The sequence below is a fragment of the Ursus americanus genome, chromosome 28 (assembly GCF_024610735.1).
Source record: "Ursus americanus isolate L20-20 chromosome 28, mUrsAme1.1.p, whole genome shotgun sequence".
NCBI classification, from domain to species: Eukaryota; Metazoa; Chordata; class Mammalia; order Carnivora; family Ursidae; genus Ursus; species Ursus americanus.
The window spans coordinates 29,330,359-29,336,141 of record NC_142154.1 but is presented as its reverse complement, the minus strand read 5'-3'; positions in this window follow the sequence as shown (position 1 = coordinate 29,336,141).

Sequence of the window (5,783 nt, the reverse complement as noted above, 5' to 3'; positions counted from 1 at the left end):
CGCCCCACCAAAAGCAGAGCTAAGGCGAGGAGGCGGAGTCAAATGCCTGACCCCACCCTCCCCTCCCCGCCCCCTCTCGCAGCCTTTCTCGCCTCGCTTCTACCCAAGGGGGGCGCAGTGCCCACCGCCTGGAAACCTTCGCCACCCCCTCCTCGGCAACTCCAAGGAGAGAACCCAGGCCGCCAAGGACTAGACAGACTTGTGGTCTTCTGTGATCGATGGCGGGCCCTGTCCCCTCTCTGAGCCTCAGATTCACTCTCCACCACCCCATGAAAAGGTTGGCCTAGAAGTACCGGGGGAACTCTGCCAGGGTACAGACCAGGTAACCTCACTAATGGCCAGCTAACTGGTTTGGACTCTGAAAGCTGTGGTTCTCAGAGGACAGACTGGCTTGAGTGGACACGGTTCTCTCTGAGCCTATAGGGAGGAGCAAGATGCTTTCCCCTAGAGGCAAGGGTGCTGAGGGTAGATGATCTGTGGGGAGCACTCAGCACCCCATCATTGCTCTGCTGTGAGAACACGGGATTTTCATCTTGGCCTGACTCCTTCCCCTCTCCCTTCTCCTCCCTTCCCCAACCAGCAGCCTTCTGGGCTGCCTCCCCCCAGCCAGCTGGTGTATGCTCAGAAAATCCAAACTCATTTCCATGTGAGTGGAGGGGGATATAATTAAGAAGGTCCCTTTCCCCAGTAGAAAGAGAAGGGAGCATCCTGCATTCCCAAGCCTCACTGTCCTGAAGGCAGGGTCAGACCAGCTTGAGGGAGTCTCTGTCCGCAAGTTGTGCAGGGCTCAGCCATGCAGGCAGCCCGACGCTGGGCAGGATCCAGACCCAGTCCCTCCACAGTTCCGTGAACAGTCCGGGCAGCTCCTCCATTAACTCATCCTCTCAGAGCCACATGCCTGCCCTTTGTAAAGGGGTCTCCTCTCCCTCAGGCCAGAGACGGCCCAGACTCTCCACCTCTGCTTGTGCCTGAGGGAACCACGGATGGGAATTCCACTTCTCCAGGGCTTACTGGATACCTATCTCCAGGTGGGCTGCAACAAGAGGAGACAGAGGCGCAGGTGGGCCTCTAGGAGCCACACATCTAGCTGGACTCCATTCACATGCTGCAGATCCCAGCAAAAACAGGGTGCAGGCCGCCCCAGGCCGCCTCGGCCCCAGCCTCAGCCCCAGCCTTTTGCCCTGCTCCATGGCCAGGAAAGTTTTGTTACCAGGAAGTTTTGCTTTACCATTCCATAATTTGTTTCCAGCTATCCCCTTCCTTCTTCCCTATGAGCCCCAAGATACCCCAACAGACCAAAAGGTGAAATCAAGATGCCTCCAGACAGTGCAGGGCTAGGTTCCTGGCCTCCCGGGTGGGACCAACAGCTTCCAGAGGTACAGTGCCCCAAAGAGGGGGAGGCTGTGGACAGTTCAAAGTGTCCCTCCCCATGCATGCACTCGAGCCTGAGGCCCTGATATGTGGCAGCATATCTTGGCCCAGGCTAAGTCTCCAAGATACTCTCTCTCTCTCCAGCCCAGGGCCTCATCTGCTGAGCTGTGTGGCCTCCAATGTCTGCCCTCTCTGCAAAGATAAGGAAAATTAAGAAATCACCTGCTCCTGCCTTTAAGAACTGAGAATTTCGAATTAATGATAATAACTGCCCATGTGCCAGGCAACTCACAACACACTTCCACCTACGTGACCCCCAGCAGTCCTACATTGTCTCTTTTGCTGAGGGAGAGGGTAGAAGCCCATATGACAGGACAGTGAGGCACAGGGATGGGGAGCAGGCTTGCCCAAGACCAGCGGGCTTTTCAGACTGCAGTGCCTGGCACAGAGGTCACTCTGCGCTGTCCGCGCTCCGCTCCGCGGCCTCGCTCTAGCTCTGCCCACCTCCATAGTTTTCTAAGGTACGGGCTTTTATTCAGCTCCCTTTGCGCAAGAGAAAACCAAGGTACAGAGAGGGAATGCGATATACCCAAGGTCACACAGCTAGGTAGAGAGGGGTGGGGTAGCAGCTCGGACTGTCTCCCTGGGGCCCCCACCCTCATCCTCTGCATCATAACGCTCAGCTCTCCGTGCACTGCCCCCTGTTGCTGCTGCCTGCTGTGTATGGCTGGAGCCTAGATCCAAAAAGACCCAGACAGGGCCCAGGTTACCAGGTGCCGGGCAGAAGGGCAGGCCAGCGCGGCTGGGCTCAGCCTCCCAAGCAACAGGGCAGCAGATGGAAACCGGGGTAGATGCCAGGGAAGTTTTTTTCCAGGCTGGGGTGCGGATGAGGGGCTAATGCTGAAGACTGTTCCACCCCATGTCCCAGGGTGGGCCTCTGGCTGGCCTTCTCCAGGCCCAGCTTAGCACCTGCTGCACTAATGGGCACCCCCACGCTGGCCAATCCAGGGGCAAAGGGCCAGATGGCAGCCCACTCCTGGTTGGCTACAGGCAGCCAGGGGAGATGAGAACTAGGCCTATGATTGGGGCAGTAGATCTACAGAAGAAGAGAGCAACTAGACTGTGGGCATACAGGGGAGCAGGGACCCAGGGTGGGGGAAGCAGAGCAGGACTGGTGTTTGGGCATGGACTTCCCTGCCTCAGGCAGCACAGGGAAATCCACTGAGAATAGTTAAGGTGATGACAGGAGCCTGTCTGCCTCATTGGAGGCCCGGGGTAGCTTTGGGGCCCGGAGCAAGGGTGGGGGCATAATCCCCACTGACAGCAAATGGTGGGAAACTGATCAGCAGAAGAAGCCACAGATGGGAATGCTGACGGGTGTGAGGGGGTTGTATTCCTGTCCTCCCCTTCCCCATGGCTCCCCCTATGGGGGACAGGAGCGGGGGCGGGTGGGGGGAGAAGGCTGAGAGAAAGAAATGGTGCAGGGGCTCCTATCTAGGAGAAAAATACCTTGAAGAGGTCTTCCCTTTGGGTAGCTGAGGCACAGTCAAATCCAGAAGGCCCCTTGGAGAGTCCGAGTAATGGACACACACAGACCTGAAGTTCAGAGCCCCGAAGCAGCACTGGGACCCCTCCCCAGCCTTCCAGGGCCCTACTCAGAGCATTCCTCCTCTCTCCAAGCTTTCTCTGACCCCATCCTCAGCCCTGATTCCATGGTTACACTTGGTCTTCAAGGAGTGACCAAGCCCTCACAAGAGCATCGTCATAGGCATAAGGATCCCGAGCCCCTAACAGCCCCTGCATGCAAGACCCACCATGCTATGAGGCCTCAGAACTTGGTGTCCACCCAGGCCTTCTGTCCACTCACAATAGCAGCTCTTACTGCCCACCCCCCAGCCACCACTAGCACCCACGGTGGGGGGAGGGGAGGCGGCAGAGCCTGGGGAAATCCTGAGAAGAGAAAAGCGGATGGGGTGGGGCTGGGGAACACTGGGAGGGCACACGCTCTGTCTACAGGGCAGCTGCTACTCAGCCCCGGCCGGAGGGGCCATGGGAAAGTACACCCAGAATGACAAGCAGTCTGATTTTTCAAGAGAAGCTGAAAGTTGAATTTTTATTGAAACTCCCAGTTTTAAAATATTGGCAAACACTTCAAAGGTAAAATGTTTATGGCCATGTAGACCATGTCTGGAAAGTCCAGCTTACTGCGTACTCGCTGTAGGCAGGCCCGTGACTATCTCATGGACACAGGCATAGACACCACAGTCTTAGCTTCCCCTGGACTTGGCCCAACCCTCTGAAGACCACGCCAGGGTTTAGGGATGGACCACGTGAGGTGCACATAGGAAACCCTTCTCGGCTTGTGCGGGCCCTGGTCCCACAGTTCACCTTTCCCTTAGGGCTCTGCCTGCCCCTAAGACTCTGCCAGGATGTCCGCCTTGAGTCTCAGCCCCTCCCCACCTATCCAAGCCTGACTCCTCCTTCCAGGCCAGCTCCGGGCCACCACCTCCACCCCCCGCACCTGAGGGCCAGCACTTCCCAGCAGCATTCCATTCCTGCATCTCTGGCCTCTGTTCTAGTTATTCTAGATGCATTGTCATTCATTTGGCTCACCCTAAATTGCTAAGATTGGGGTCTGGCCTGCTAAGTGGAGAGACAAAAGCAAAAACCCACGGTGGGGGGGGAATATTCAGTGATTCAGGAGATCGGCAGATAAGACCTAGACCTTTTCTCCTTCCATCAGGGTATTCAGCTCACCTAAAAACATGTCAGGTCCTGACATGGCTTCCAGGAGCAACCCAGTGTCTTAGCCCCAAAACTCCGCCGGCTAGGCACTGGGCTTGTGGCAGGAGTGCCACCTGGTGGCCAGTTTGGAACAGAACGGAGTCGGCCTAAACTAGACTCAGATACCCGCAAGCCTTTCTGGAGACAAACTCCTCCCTCCGCCTCACCATACCCCCTACCCCCATCCCCATCTCTGAGCCTCCATTCTCAGTGCCCATGGCCTGTGGCAGAGAAGGATCTCGTGGGAGTCATGTGGAACCCATCTAGACTAACAAAGTCTCCTGACTAGAAGTGGCTGGGAGGTCAGAGAACAAATCCCAGCATGGCCATCGACCCAAGTTAGGGAAGGCCCTGCCCCAGCCCGAGCCTCCACTCCTTTGTTTACAGAAGGACAGAGAGGAGCTATGCTTCTTCTGGTCAATCTCAGCTCTAAACCAGAGATCAACAAAGCTCTCTCATCCTACTTTCTCCATGTCCTTCTTGTTTGTAGGTTGAAATACATATGCTTTTAAAACTATCCCGGTAAGATAGGCGTCCCAGGATGCTCCCAGCTCCGATGTAATGCCTGAGCCTGCTGGGCCGCCTGCATGAAAAGAAACACTTGCAGACATGTGGTCTCCCATAAACCATTTCTGGTCTTCCATAGATACAGTGATCTAAGAATCCCAATTCTTGACTCTCAGAGGTCTGATCCGGGAGCCCCTCACAGCAGCCCTGATGGCGGTCATGCAGCCTCTTGCATACCTCCAGTGACAATGAGCTCACCTCTAAGGCAGCCTTGCTGACCCTACTTAGCTCTGATGAAGCTGTCTCCCCCAGGGAAAGACTCCTGCGCAGTGGTCCTACATCTGTCCCCTTAGGCCACACAGACCATGTCTAATCCCTCTTCCTGGGATAGAGCCAGGGGATTTCAACAGGGGATTTCAACACAGAGGCCATGCCCTTCTAAATCTACTCTTTTTTCAGGGTAAATAACCCCAGTTCCAACTCAGTCCCTCATGGGGTTTTGCTTGTTCTCTGTAATCCTGGCTGATTCCTAGGACATCAGCAGTCATTTAAGAAACTACAGAGAAGCTCTTAGGTGCTGGGCAGCCCGGTTTGTGTCCACCTCCTTAAAAAATAGGGTAGCAGATCAGAACACAACATTTAGAGAAGAGGCTGAGTAGTAAAGGGTTGGAAGACTGACTTCCCTCCTGACCAAGCCCCTCCAAAGGCACTGCCTTACTGGGCTGGGACAGCAGGCTGCTAAATCCTATTGATCTTAGCCCCGAGTCATCCTTGGGCCAATTCCCACCCATCAGCAGTGGCTTTCTGGAACACTGGTTGAGAAAGATGGTGAGTATGAATCTGGGCCTACGAGGGGGAAAAATGAGACCCCATCCTGCATGAGAGCGATTGGTTTTCCAGTCCCCACCACAGGACCTTAGACTGTCCGTATTCCTGTCCCTCTTCTTAGGGTTGCCTCGTTATCAGGACCCTGACTCCATCAGTCATCTAGAATATTCACCAGCCCAGCTCTGAGTGCCCTGCCATCTCCGATTTGCACATTGTCAATCTCCACTTATATAAATTGAGGGAAAATGTCAAACAGGACACAAGTAAGCTCCAAGAGGTTAGGCTGTCTGAGG